Here is a 16,177-nt window from a genome sequence, read left to right on the forward strand (position 1 = left end):
ATAAGCATGAAGGCACAAGAGATAAGTTATCCATTCAAATTCAAACACACTTTGAATTTGAATGGTTAACTAATCAGCTTTATCCATCCATATGGCGCACAAATATGGGCGTGGGGAGGGCTTTGCGTGAGAGAAAATTCATGAGAAGTTTCTTCTCGTGAATTCAAATGGGCGCAGAGATATTAGGTGATGCAGGGATTCAAATTCAAATGGTGGTTTGATCTTAATTGAACCAACCTAATCAAAATAGGTTAAGCATAATTAGACTAAATTAAACCCAACTTAATTAGCCTTAATTAGGCTCAATAAAATCTTAATCAAATTAGAAATTGATTAAGCCCAATCCCTGATCAAATCAGGGACCAAACCATCTCGACGATTAGGTCAACTCTTAACCTAATCGGGTCAAGTTCAACTGAATCCAATTCAATTGGACTTGATCCAAAAATAATTACTCAATCAAATTGAGTTAATTAGTGATCAAATCACTAATTAAACCTCTCATAAATATTGAGTCCAAATTTGATGGGCAATCGGGTATCAAAGTTCATCAATATGAAACTTTGATCGAAGAGTCCCAAACCAGTGGGACTCTTGACCCCGTTACCCAAAATACGTGGGACTCATGATCAGAGAATCCTGATTCTTGATCATAGAGTTTCAGACATGTAGGACTCATAGTCCATGAACATTAGGACTCTTCATCAGCCATCAGATCAGATAGAAACCTCTAATGTGTGTGACCTCGCAGGTTCGAACCTAAGCCGGTAGCACAGGAATCAATTCCTGTACTAATCGAAGTGACCATCTAGCAATGGTATCTGACATCCAGATAGGTCGAACAGTCACAATCGCAACACTCAGAACCTACATGAATATGGTTACTATATAATTTATCCCTTTTGATCCCTGTGTTTAGGATGACTCAGGGTTAAACTGTCAACCCTGATTAGATCATCCGAGTCATGCTCAACTCAAACAGTCCTGTGACTCCTCACTAGGACTACCTTGGCCAAGATTTTGCTAAATTAAAACACAACTGTACACAGCTCCTGAACAGGAGTGATCAATCCCATCTTGAGACACGCACCGATAAGTCAAGTACTTGACTACACCCAGCATCCTTCCATCACTGAATTAGAAATTCAGGTAGTCTAGTGCCTAAGTGCAGTGAGTTGCTTGCAAGTCACCATGACGGTCTCAGGTCGGAGGGACAGTTATACCCATATCCCATCGGAGCAAATCTTGACAGCAGAAATAGCTCCAGAGTCGGTCACGTTCAATGCAGATGTACCCTTACATCTCATCTGTATGCCATACCAGTGTCTTCACACTCCTTGGTTAAGAGGACAACCAACCTATATGGCACACAATGACCTATGCTTGATAAACGTTGTTGTCCTTGGTAACAACGTATCATTTGGTCGCGAACTGATTTAAGGACTAAATGACAAATCTTCCTTTGTCGAGTCTAAATAGTCCCAAGGACTTCACCACAATACAGGAGTTCATTAGAAGATGAAATAATTTGTGATGAAAAATATCAAAATAACTTTTATTAATCTATAATTTATGTACTAATACAACAAAGAGCACAACCGTCAACAGGCTGACGATTGGCTTTGGGACAATATTCCCAACATGCCTATATAAGAAGAGATGTGGAAAAGTGAAAGAAAGAATCAATCTTAGGCTTGGTGTGGAGAATCCTCAAGGTGTGGGCATCCCCTTTCTTTTGGACGTGCTCTCTCTGGGCTTCTCTCTCTTCTTGGGCATCCTCCCTCCTCTTGACTTGGTGGCATGTGGGCTACTCCAAAGCCTTGAAATTAAATCTCAAGGACACTTCTCTTTTCTCTTTGAAGAAAGAGTTCATGTCTCTCTCCTACAGTGTTTGGCGTGCACGCGAAGTAGAGGATTTGTGCATCCGAATCTCACGAAGTATATTGATTGAGGAGCTTCTTCAACATTAATTATTATCTGCTACAAATCAAGATGAGAATTCATAAGTATTATAAAAATTTTAATTGCTAATCTATTCTACTTTTCTAACGACTGATGCGATCGGACGAATTTTTTCTTCACCTTCATTAATGGTCCAGTCCTACTCTACTGCGACAGCATTGGAGCCATTGCTCAAGTGAAGAACCAAAGGCCCATCAATGTATGAAATATATTCTACGATGCTACCACCTTGTCCGAGAGATCATGGATCGAGATGACATCGAGCTTCAGAAGATGGATGGAAAGAAGAACTTGGCCAACCCATTTACAAAAGCCCTCGGTATTAAGAAGTTCGAAGATCATAAATCAAACATAGATATACAATACTGTACTGATTGACTTTAGTCCAAGTGGGAGTTATTGAAAATATGTCTCACAATTAATTGTCAGTCTGTTGACAGTTGAACTTATATTGATAAATTATATATAATTATTAATTTTTAATAAAATATTTTTTGACTTTTTCATCACTTTGTGTACATCTTCAATGAACTCCAGTATTGTGATGAAGTTCTTAGGACTAATTGAATCGATATAAGAGGATATATCATTTAATTCTTAAAATTAGTTCACAACTAAATGATATACTTTTAGGATAATAGCTATATCAAGTGTAGGTCATTGTACACCATATATATTGATTGTCCTCTTAACTAAAGAGTATGGAGATACTAGCATGACATGCAAGTGAGATGTAGGAGTATATCTCACTGAACGTGACTGACTCTCGGATACTTTACTGTCAAGAGTTACTCCGAAAGGATATGGGTATAAGTATCCCTCTGATCTGAGATCACCACAATGACTTGCAAGCAACTCATTATGCTTTAATGCTAGACTACCTAAATTTTTAATTTAAGATCAGGAGGTTTCTGGATATAGTTAAATACTTATAAAGTCAGTGTGTGAGTCAAGATAGGATTGACCACTCTAAGTCATTGGAGAGCCTGCTTAAATATATTTTTAATTTAGCAAAATCTTGATCAGGGTAATCCTTGTGAGGAGTCACAGGATTAATTAGGTTGAAACATAATTAAGATATATTGATCAAGAGTTGACAATTAACTCTGAACTCATCCTGAGCATCAAAGATCAAAGGGATGAATTATACGGCAATCATAATCCATTAGGTTCTTGAATGTTGCTTTGCACACATTCGACCTATCCGGACATCAAGTACCATTGCTAAATGGTCACTTCAATTGATACAAAAATTTAATCCAGTACTATCAGCATAGATTTGAACCTATGAGGTTACGCACATAAGAAGTATCCCTCTGATCATGTGGCTGATCGACAATTAAGAATTGTCCAAGGATAAAATCATCGATGCGATTGATGATTAATCCTGAGCAATAGTTACAGTAAATTAATCCACTGAGGGTCAGTGATGTACAGGAGGATTAATCAGTAATTAGATCACTGATTAACTCAATTTGATTGAGTATTAAAATCTAGATTAAGTCTAATTGAACTGGATTCAATTAGGTCAAATACAGTTAAGTTATAAGATGACCTAATCGCTAAGGAAAATTAACCCTGATTTGACCAGGACTTGAATCCAATTAACCCCTAATTAAGTTAGGATCAAATTAGATTGGGTTTAATCACTTCTAATCAGATAGAGTTTGATTAGATCAAATTTGGTTTGAATTTGAAATCAACTTGAATTTCGAATTCAAGATTGAATTCACAAATTCGAATAATTGAAGTCCCTTGCACCACCTACCTTCTCCATCCCATTTCTCATTGTACAAAACTTGTTTGTATGTGAGATTTCTCTAGTAAAAACTTCACTTTGTTGCCCACTTGGATAAGAATGTGGTTGATTTTGATTTGAATTTAAAAGAAGTTTTAAATCTAATTGAAACCTCATCCTAATCCCTTCCACCCACCGGATAATTTGAGGTGTTCTTTTTGTGCGACAAAAATGAGAAGCTCCTGATGGTTTTCCATGCCCATTTTTGATTTTCCATGCCCATTTCCTTATGTTCGGCACTTCTTTGATCAGAGGATTGATGGGGATAAGATTGGCTTGGTTTGAGTTTAAATGAAATTTGAATTCGAACTTGAATGGGCACTTATCCTATCTTATCATCCTTGATCGGCAACCATAAAAAGGGTTGTTTTTTGTGTGTTGAACCTTAGATTTTTTCCACCAAGAGATAAAGCAAGAGAAGAGGGGCCAAACTAGGGGTCTTGGGTGTGAGGATCTGGGGTGGACGATTGCTTTTGGCATGTGATTAGAAGAGAATGATCTCTTCTTTGGTGAGAGTTCAGCCTTGGTGCTGAGTAGTTTTGGAGAGAGAATTCTAGATTAGATCTAAGTGATTCTCTACTATTCCTCTATCCTTCAGTGACCTCCATCGATCCATCTTAAATCTTGAAAAGATCCGAAGTGATTGGAGAAGAAGATTCAATTAGATCAGCCCTCAAAAGTGGTTTTCACGAGCTAGCACTCTCAGAGATAGCAGATCGGAACCAGAGCTTTGTGTGGATGTTTCATAGAAGCCAGACATACTGTGCAGCTGCGAGCAACCAGCAAAGACCTCCAGATCTACATTCACAATCATGGTGTTCGACTATTCGCACTCAGGTATTGGATTCGGATCCCTGATTATTGTAGATCAGATCTGCTGCTTTACTTATTTTCATGCACATGATGCAAATTTTGTTATTCAGATTTTTTACATATACTTATACATGCCATAGATCCATTTGTAGGATATTTTATTATCAGATTATGTGCTTGCATTGTAGATTAAAATGTTCAATCTGAAGTTATTCCACTGTAAAATTTTAATAATGCATGCATGAAACCCCTACGGTTTTTCTACAGTTGCCTCTCATTATTCCGCTTCCCCACCACCATCGAACTCACCCTCGCCTAAGGCATGCCTCTTCCTCCTCTATTTTTCCACCATTCATCAATACCTCTTACATTCCTAATCAAAATCTTAACCTTTTCAAATCGCTCTCATTCTCGTCCGCCCCCGCTACCCTAAACCTCAACATAGACCTCCAATTTTTTTTTTTTGTTTTCTTTTCTTTCAATGGATGTTTATTTAGAATTTTATCTGTAATGTAGAGCCTGATTTCAATGGATGTTTATTTGGGATTACTTGGCAAGCAGAACTTTGCGACATCTCTTTTATCTTCTACAAGCTGATGCATATCAAATACTTTGCAGTATGCTTGTGTAAAAGGTGGGCTATGTGTTAATTGATTCATCTCCCTGTTGTGCTGTCGAGATTGGTTTCTTCTTGTTTGATCTATTTAGGTATCATTTACTATTTGTTGAGTTATATTATATGACGGTTCTCATGATTCATCCTTATTATGATCAACTGTCACACCTCCAAACCGAGATTGTGAATCGAGGGTCATGGCAACCGCTGCATACTCATAGAAAACTCTTCCTATAAGCATGCAAGGCATCTTATCAAGCTATCTTAAAACAACAGCGAAATAATTAGACAATAATTTAAATTCAAAATATAACGATCTACATTTCTTCTTTAATGTCTCAATAAATTCAATAATGATTCATAGTCCTTACATCAAATTCAATAAGATTTTCAACCGAAAATAAAAGTATAGAGATTCTACTTCTGATCACTCTTCCATTCATATCTTGTATCATCTTAATTCCTCAACATCTGTAAAAATAGTAAAATAGGAGGTAATGAGCTAGACAGCCCAGTAAGCAATGATCACTTCTCAACAGATTTCATCAAGCATTTAAGTAAATAATCATTTATAGAAAATAAGCATATAGAGTTCATCAATTCGAAATCAATTTCAATTATGCAATATAATTCATGCCAAATTTATTTTTTTTTCAAAAATTTAAGTTTCTTTTCAGATTTCAATTTCTTTTGTTCTTAAATTCTTTTCGTCAACCATGAGCTATGACCATATTTTTCCTGTAGCAGGGTCATAATACCACGTATCTGCTTGTAGTAGGCTGCGAATCATCTGGCAGTCATGTCCTTTGGAACCGCTGGTCTCACTGGCGGTTTGTCGCTGGTCTCTCTGACGACATGTCGCTGGTCTCACTGGCGACATAAACCCTCAGGATAATCAATTGCCAACGTATATGCCTCCCATTGGCGGGGTCCTTTACATAGTCAGGTTGTCAATTCATAATGTTACTTATATCATAATTCTTCATAAATCATATTTCATATTCTAATTTTGATAATAAAAATATATAATCATGTAGTATCGAAATAAATCAATATAATGCATCATGGAATCAATATGTTCAATCATGCTTCATCATAACATTTTAAATAAGATATTTTCATAACAAAATACCATTCATCCAATTCATGCATCGTTTTATAAATCATGTCAGAAAAATGCATTATAATTTATCGATAAATCTAGAAAAAGTGAAACATTACTTACCTCGAATGCATTCTAATAAATCTACATAATTCTATAAATTTTCTTCCAAAAATTCTGTTCGTAGATCATATCGCGATATCCCATGATCAAACATCCACAATCCTATACAGAATCAATTTCAATAATTAGAAAGAATACGAATACCATATTTCAATGATTTAGATTGGGTCCGATCATCTGATTTCATCTAATCAAAATCTAATTAGGACCTAAATGATCTAAAGTTTGACTATCAGATCAAATCGAATAAGAAGTGATAGGATCGAGATTTCTTCATCGATTTCATAAAATCAAGTGGAGAGAGAAAATCAGAGGAGAGAGAAATCAATGAGATACAATTCGAATTGATCAGATGACACAATCCAACATTACGATTGGTCCAATATCTCGATTGATGAAATCAACATGATCAAATCAAGTCATGGCTAGATCGAGATCATGGATGATCAAATCTAAAGATTCATGGTCTGATCAAGGTGGGTGCCAGTACGCTGTCTGACAATCATCGATCAGGGTTCTTCATTAGAATCAGATCAAGACTATTAAAAAAAAAATTATTCACTAATCTTTTTAGAGAGAGAATCAATCAAGAGAGAGAATATTTTAGAAAGAGAAAATTCTAGAGAGAGAAAATTTTAGAGAGAGAAAGCTCATCTTGAATTTTTCAGACAATATGATTCAACAAATTCTGATCGATCAGATCAAATCATGCTGAAATTATCATGTGGATAATTCAATAAGATCATGAGAAATAAAATCTAAAAATACCTGATCTGATCAAAGTGTATGTCGGTGTACCGTTCGACGATCACAGATCAAAAATTCATCACGAGAATCATTTAAATTCATCATCATTCTTCTCAAAATTCTAGAAATCTTAGGAGAGAGAAATAATCTAGAGGGAGGATTCTAGAGAGAGAAAATACTAGTTCAGACTGAAGAGAGAGAGGGAAGAGAGAAACTCTCCTTCTCACATTTTATTATTTATATCATTATTTATTAATTTATTTATTTTATTTTTTTCTTTCTTCTTTTCTTTCTCTCTTTCTTTCTCTTCTTTTTTTTTCACAAAAGAGAGAGAAGAGAAAATCCTATTTATTATTATTATATTATTATTATTATTTTATTTTTTTTCTTCTCTTTTTCTTCTTTTTTTTTTCTTTTCTTTTTCTTTTCTTTTCCTTCTTTTTCTTTTCTTTTTCTTTTCTTTTCCTTCTTCTTCTTCTTCTTTTCTTCTTCTTTTCCCGTGGGTTTCTTTTTGGGCCGAAACAGGGGACCGTGAGGTCCCCTCCATGGCTGGCCGGCCGACGGTGCAACCAGCGTGGGACGGCCGTTGACAGGAGGAGAGGTGACCCGACGGCAAGAGGGGGACCAAACCCGATGGTCGGCGGTGACCACCGACGTCGGAATCAAAGAGAAATGGCAAAAAATGAAGGTTACTTCCGCAACAAAATTCGGCGACTCCTGTCACCGACGAGCGTGCACATCGGCACGGGAAGGAAGGAGGAGAAGAGAGGAAGGGGAGGAGGCTTACCTCCGTCGCCGGCGAAGCTTTTTCGATGAGAAATTGGACGGCACAGAGACGGTCTTCTGCGGTGGATTTTCCGACGATTGCCGTCGATCGGGCTTAAAATCTTCGGTGGAAGGAAGAGAGGAGGGATCTCCTCCTTAAATAGAGCCGGAGGGAACTCGTCTCCGACTCCGATTGGGAGCCGACGAGAGGAGGAAGAAGACTCCCGAAGGGAGTCTTCTCCAATGTTTTCCTTTTTTTTTTTTTGGGCTTTGTTACATGGGCTGGGATTCTCACTCGGGTTGGGCCATCACATTCTTTCCCTCTAAAAAAAATTTCTAAAAAAAATTTCGTCCTCGAAATTTTTTTGCTTGAGTCTTCATAGTTTCTTACTTGAATCTCATCCATAAATATTTTAATATTCTAATTCTTGATATAAATTCATTCTTAAATCATTTCATAAGAAAAAAGTAAATACATCAAATATTGATCTGAAACGGAACCATCCATTTTCTTATTTATCAAGATCAACATCTCAAAGATTTTCAATATTTCAAAATTTTGAAATTATGATCTCATTTTTTATAAAAATTAATGTTCAATATCTCATGACTCAAATTAAAATCAAATCTATCACTTATGAATAGAAGAAGGTCAATGTTTCTATTCTTGCATAAGAACTTCATTCATCATCATTTATTTATTTATTTATTTATTTCAAAATATTAATCACTCTTAATTTCAATCCATCATAAGATAGAAAAACATACTTTTGTAAATTATACTATGACATCCTAATCAATCAAAATTCAAAAATATTTTCTCTTATTTATACTTTCAAAAATTGAAGATTTATCATTTCAATCTCATTCTCAAACTTTTGATATTTTAATTCTCGATACAACTTCATCATTAAGTCGTTTCATAAAGATCAATATCACCATTGTTGATTGAATTAATATCACTATTTCTAGTCATCAAAATTTTCTTACTCAAACCCTCAAACTCTTAAATATTCTAATTTTTGAAGCAAATTTTATCATTAAGTCATTCCATAATGAAAATCGATAACTCAAAAATTGATCTAAATCAAAACTATATTTTTCTTATAATCAAAATCAATATCTCTATTCTAAGTAAGTATATTAATTTTCTTTATCTAAACATTAACAACTCTTAATTAATCGATTCATTATCAAATTATGAATAACTCCAATCTATCTTTTGTAGAACAATCGTCAATATCAATAGATAACCTCAATCTTTTTCATTCAGTCAGAGAAATAATAATAATCAAAAGAGTTCAAACTTCAAATTTTATTATACTCTGAAGATAAATATTTGAGTATAATAATCTAAGATCGAAATCATCATTCGATAAACAATCTCAAATTTTTTCTAATAAATAGAGAATTATAAAATTTAATTCTAGGATAGAAAAATTTATCTCTAAATATTCTAAATCTAAAATCAAAAATCAAAGGTCCACTCATCCTAGAATTAGGATGCTAATTATTTTTATAGCATAGTAGGTGGAAGCTCTACTTTTGAAAATCACATTAGGGATATCTAAAATAATTCAAAATTTTAAAATATTATTCTTTCTAATATCAATAAATTTTTTGTATCAAACCATATCATCTATCATAATTTTTTAACTCAAAGGGTCAACATTTCTGACTTACTCAAAGTAATCCAGATTACCATGCTTCCGCTGCGCACTCTGATCTAACAATCAAAATTTCTTAGCTTCACCAAAAAAATTTTGATCAAATTATTTCTTTATCTTATCAATAGAAAAGATCTAAAATTTTAAATTTCAATTGAAGTCAAAGATTAACCTTCGAGTCTCATTCATACTTTTGCTGGTGTACAAAAATCTTGATTAACCCTTGAGTCCAATATCGTATTTAAAACCATCATATAGATTTGCTATAATCAATATGAATCAAATCTTAATTCTCATATCAATTCAATTCGATAATTTTCAAATCAAAATTCTTATAAATCAAATCAATGAAAAAAAATCTTTCGATGCTCCATCAAATTTGGACATAATCAGAATATATAAAAATTTTAAATCATTATATTATATATATATATATTTTTAAAATTTCTATCATCAGGATCTTCAATATCTATCAAATATCCTTTCATAACAATCATACAAGCTTCAAAAGATCAAATCTCCATTTAATAGTAGATTCAATTAGGGACCTCGTTAACAAAAGCAAAGGAGCTCCATATCAATTCCTAAATCCCAAATTTCTAAATTATAAATTCACATGGATCCCTTAATCTGAAATAAATATAAATCAGATCTTTTATCTTAATCTAAAGATATCAAATTTTTTTCATTAACAACCTCAACAATAATATCAAAAAAATCCTTGATCAACTTAGATACGAAATCTTTAAATTAAAATTTCATACACATCACGTAGTCTCCAAGAGACATAATAAGATCTATTATCTAGATCTAAAGATGATGATTAAAACTTTCAATACGATGAATATCCTACAATCTCAAAATCAATTTCATCAATAAAAAATAGATTTCTTTGTAATATCCTCAAATATGTATTCATCCTAATATGTCACTTTATATATGATCCACATACCAAATTCAATTTCGATAAATATTCTAATCAAGCATCATAGAATATTTTCTTAGCCCATTCTGGAACAACATTTTATTATCAAATCTTTATCTTGCCAATAATAGTTAACTTCTCAACTAGAAGTAATATCATAGTATTATTCTCACATCGAATTTGAACTTACGATTCACTTGAATAACCAATGATTAAATTTTAATAACCACAATGCACAATAAAATTTTATGTCAATCTTTTTGTGATTACTTTCGATCAAGATCTAACTAATCATATCATGATCTATAGATTATCCATCATATTTCAAACTCCATATGTCATAATCTCTTACGATCCTTTTTATACATAATCTCAATATTTAATCAAAATTTATAAATATTTCTCCCACTACGATCATCAAATATCTACACTATAATGTCCCTGATGTCTATCTACTTACACCCATTCTATATCTGATTCTATGTTTCATAATTCATCCATTTATGCTCTGATACCACTTTAATTGTCACGCCCCCGAACCGAGATTGTGAATCGAGGGTCATGGCAACCACCGCATACTCATAGAAAACTCTTCCTATAAGCATGCAAGGCATCTTATCATGCTATCTTAAAACAACAGTGGAATAATTAGACAATAATTTAAATTTAAAATATAATGATCTAAATTTTTTTTTAATATCTCAATAAATTCAACAATGATTCATAGTCCTTACATCAAATTCAATAAGATTTTTAACCGAAAATAAAAATATAGAGATTCTACTTCTGATCACTCTTCCATTCATATCTTATATCATCTTAATTCCTCAACATTTGTAAAAATAGTAAAATAGGAGGTAATGAGCTAGACAGCCCAGTAAGCAATGATCACTTCTCAACAGATTTCATCAGGCATTTAAGTAAATAATTATTTATAGAAAATAAGCATATAAAGTTTATCAATTCGAAATCAATTTTAATTATGCAATATAATTCATGCCAAACTCATTTTTTTTCAAAAATTCAAGTTTCTTTTCAGATTTCAATTTCTTTTGTTCTTAAATTCTTTTCATCAACCATGAGCTATGACCATATTTTTTCTGTGGCAGGGTCATAATACCGCGTATCTGCTTGCAATAGGCTACGAATCATCTGGCAGTCATATCCTTCGGAACCGCTGGACTCACTGGCGGTTTGTCGCTAGTCTCTCTGGCGACATATCGCTGGTCTCGCTGGCGAGATAAACCCTCAGGACAATCAATTACCAACGTATATGCCCCCCATTGGCGGGGTCCTTTACATAGTCAGGTTGTCAATTCATAATATTTCTTATATCATAATTCTTCATAAATCATATTTCATATTCTAATTTCGATAATAAAAATATATAATCATGTAGTATCGAAATAAATCAATATAATGCATCATAGAATCAATATGTTCAATCATGCTTCATCATAATATTTCAAAAAGATATTTTCATAACAAAATACCATTCATCCAATTCATGCATCATTTCACAAATTATGTCAGAAAAATATATTATAATTTGCTGATAAATCTAGAAAAAATGAAATATTACTTACCTCGAATGTATTCCAATAAATCCACATAATTCTATAAATTTTCTTCCAAAAATTCTGTTCGTAGATCATATCGCGATATCCCATGATCAAACATCCACAATCTTATACAGAATCAATTTCAATAATTAGAAAGAATACGAATACCATATTTCAATAATTTAGATTCGGTCCGATCATCTGATTTCATCTAATCAAAATCTAATTAGGACCTAAACGATCCAAAGTTTGACTATCAGATCAAATCGGATAAAAAATGATAGGACCAAGGTTTCTTCATCGATTTCATAAAATCAAGTGGAGAGAGAAAATCAGAGGAGAGAGAAATCAATGAGGTACAATTCGAATTGATCAGGTGACACAATCCAACATTACGATTGATCCAATATCTCGATTGGTGAAATCAACATGATCAAATCAAGTCATGGCTAGATCGGGATCATGGATGATCAAATCTAAAGATTCATGATCTGATCAAGGTAGGTGCCAGTATGCTGTCTGACAATCATGGATCAGAATTCTTCATTAGAATCAGATCAAGACTATTAAATTTTTTTTTTTCATTCACTAACCTTTTTAAAGAGAGAATCAATCAAGAGAGAGAAAATTTTAGAGAGAGAAAATTTTAGAGAGAGAAAGCTCATCTTGAATTCTTCAGACAATATGATTCAACAAATTCTGATCGATCAGATCAAATCATACTGAAATTATCATGTGGACAATTCAATAAGATCATGAGAAATAAAATCTAAAAATACCTGATCTGATCAAAGTGGATATCGATGTACTGTCCGACGATCACAGATCAAAAATTCATCACGAGAATCATTTAAATTCATCATCATTCTTCTCAAAATTCTAGAAATCTTAGGAGAGAGAAATAATCTAGAGAGAGGATTCTAGAGAGAGAAAATACTAGTTCAGATTGAAGAGAGAGAGGAAAGAGAGAGAAACTCTCCTTTTCATATTTTATTATTTATATCATTATTTATTAATTAATTTATTTTATTTTTTTCTTTCTTCTTTTCTTTCTCTCTTTCTTTCTCTTCTTTTTTTTTTCTTCACGAAAGAGAGAGGAGAGAAAATTCTATTTATTATTATTATTTTATTTTTCTTCTTCTCTTTTTCTTCTTTTTTTTTTCTTTTCTTTTTCTTTTCTTTTTCTTTTCTTTTCCTTCTTTTTCTTTTCTTTTTCTTTTCTTTTCCTTCTTCTTCTTCTTCTTTTCTTCTTCTTTTCCCGTGGGTTTCTTTTTGGGCCGAAACAGGAGACCGTGAGGTCCCCTCCTTGGCTGGCCGGTCGGTGGTGCAACCGACGTGGGACGGCCATCGGCAGGAGGAGAGGCGATCCGGCGGCAAGAGGGAGACCAAACCCGGTGGTCGGCGGTGACCACCGACATCGGAATCAAAGAGAAACGGCAAAAAATGAAGGTTACTTCCGCAACAAAATCCGACGACTCCGGTCGCCGGCGAGCGTGCACATCGGCACAGGAAAGAAGGGGGAGAAGAGAGGAAAGGGAGGAGGCTTACCTCCGTCGCCGGCGAAGATTTTCCGGCGAAAAATTGGACGGCACAGGGACGGTCTTCCGTGGTGGATTTTTCGACGATTGCGATCGATCGGGCTTAAAATCTTCGGTGGAAGAAAGAGAGGAGGGATCTCCTCCTTAAATAGAGTCGGAGGGAGCTCGTCTCCGACTCCGATTGGGAGCCGGCGAGAGGAGGAAGAAGACTCCCTTGGGGAGTCTTCTCCCCTATTTTTCTTTTTTTTTTTTTTTTGGGCTTTGTTCCATGGGTTGGGATTCTCACTCGGGTTGGGCCATCACATCAACGAAATTGTTTGATCTTGATGAAATTGTTTGCCTTTCAGGAAATTGAAGAAGCTACTCGAAGCTAAGAGAGGAAAAGTGATTGTTATCTTTGATTTGCTTGGCCACAAGGTTAGAATTTAAGACCCATATTCAGTCAATATGTCTAATCATCCAAATTTCAAAACTGTGATCAGTTCGTTTTTGTTAGGTCCTTGACAAGCTTTTGAATTTGTTGGTCTTCATGCTCTTAATGTCTCCCGTATGCAATTTGGTTTTGGTTGGTAACCAGATAATTTTTTTTAATTTTTGAGATGATGTAAGGGTCTTTATTCTTTTTACATTGTTCCAAGAATCTTCTTTCCAGAATATTTTGTAGATGGTCCTGATGTGCCTTTAAATGGTTGATTCATGGACCATGACAAGTGGAAAGCATTGAATTGAATGTTGTACTGCTTGAATGTAAATTGTGCTCTGATGTCCTCTTGACCATTCATGAAATTTCTATCCCGAAGGTTGTCACTCTAATAATATCCTTTATTTGCTTCTGTTATTTTGCACTAAAGGCTTAATTCATTGCCATTTATTTTGATCTATGATTGGTGGATGATCGAAGATGTAAGAATAGGATACTATCATGTTACATAACTTTTATATGTAAACTCTTCTATTGTTCTTCTGTTGAAGATCTTGTTTTGTCTACCAGCTTCAAGCAAAAGGGTAGATGTGAGCAATTTCAAACTTTATAAATTCTATTCTCCAAACTGCCTATCCCTATGGGCAGAGGCAATCTTCATAGATGTCCTAGTTTTGCTTCCCATATTATTGCTACTGTTACATAGGAGCCATGCAGACTTCGACATCCTCCAAATTTTTTCTAGAATCAAGTCAGCAGTCCATGGCAGTGGCAACACCTCTTTCTCGATCTTGTAGTGGGTAGGCCACCGATGAATCAACGGTATGAATTTTGAGCCTCCTTGGTTCCAAGGTTAAGAAGTTTAAACCAAGGCATGAGCAAAGGTTTCTCCTTGAAAAAAAGACATGAGAAAGAGTCAATGAGGCTTAGTTGTGGAAATTGTTGTGCTTGATAGAGAATAAATGACTCATAGATACTTGAACAAATTAATAAGAACTTTATCATAGGACTTATATATTCTCTTCTGTTCAACTTGATCTGTTGCTTCTCTTCACTTGTCTCATTCAAGTTTGTGCAAAGAGCCTCTGAGCTTGTACAAGAGCTTTAAGGACAAAAGCAATATGCTCAAAGGCCCCAAATAATATGTTATACTTTTAAAGTGGTGTGTTTCTTTTTTCTTGATTTGTACTTGTTTCTATTTATGTTGCTTTCAATTTTTTTTATTGAATTCTTCCTACGATTTTTTGATCGAAATTATTAAAACTATTGAATGGCAACTTATTATACATGTTTGAAAATGAAATCATACTCTATTTTCTAATGATCAATTTTGTGTATGAAATGTTGTTTGATGCTAGTTTAAATTTCAATAACTTCTGTAAAGTTTGTTATCACTTATATGCTTCATGTAGGTTTCATATGGTGTGCATGTTTACTTTGATTACGAACAAACTCTTGGGGTTCTTATGAGGTTGCAATGAATTTTTATAAATATTATGTCATGTCAAAAGGATGAAATTGTGCCTCTTCATGTTCACTATTTCATAAATTTTATACTTTACAAGTTTTTTTTCAATATAGTCATCTTTAGAGTAGTGCTTGGCACCTGTCTTTACCACGAGAGTTAATGCTCCTCATGCATTTTCTTACATGTGTCCAGCCCATCCCCTCTGTGAGTTCTTTTTGACTTGTTGCCCCAAGAAGTGTTTCCCTTGGTGAGAGACGTGCCACCTACCTGCCTACTCCGTACTCTGTCATCAACCCATGACATATCCAAATACGTCTATAGATATGACAGCATAATAGGATGAACATATATTTCTAGAATCATTTCATGTATGAATTAGCCTGCAAAATATGGTGCATGAATGACCATATCCATCTCACAGTAAACATGATGTGGACCAACATTTTTGTAGAGTATCTTGGAGATATATATCATTATATAAGCAATAATTACATGGTAAAATGTTCTGCAGCTTCACCTACATTTAGTGATGTACTACTGTGGTATTAAGATATACTAGCTGTGGCAATCTTAGGTTGATCAGATCTGAATTATAGCAAATCTATTTGTGATATGATTTAATTTGGTGGGGTATGATTAGATGTTGTTTATGATCTTCCTTTTTTTGATA

This window comes from Elaeis guineensis, chromosome 10, assembly GCF_000442705.2.
Source record: "Elaeis guineensis isolate ETL-2024a chromosome 10, EG11, whole genome shotgun sequence".
In the NCBI taxonomy this organism is placed as follows: domain Eukaryota; kingdom Viridiplantae; phylum Streptophyta; class Magnoliopsida; order Arecales; family Arecaceae; genus Elaeis; species Elaeis guineensis.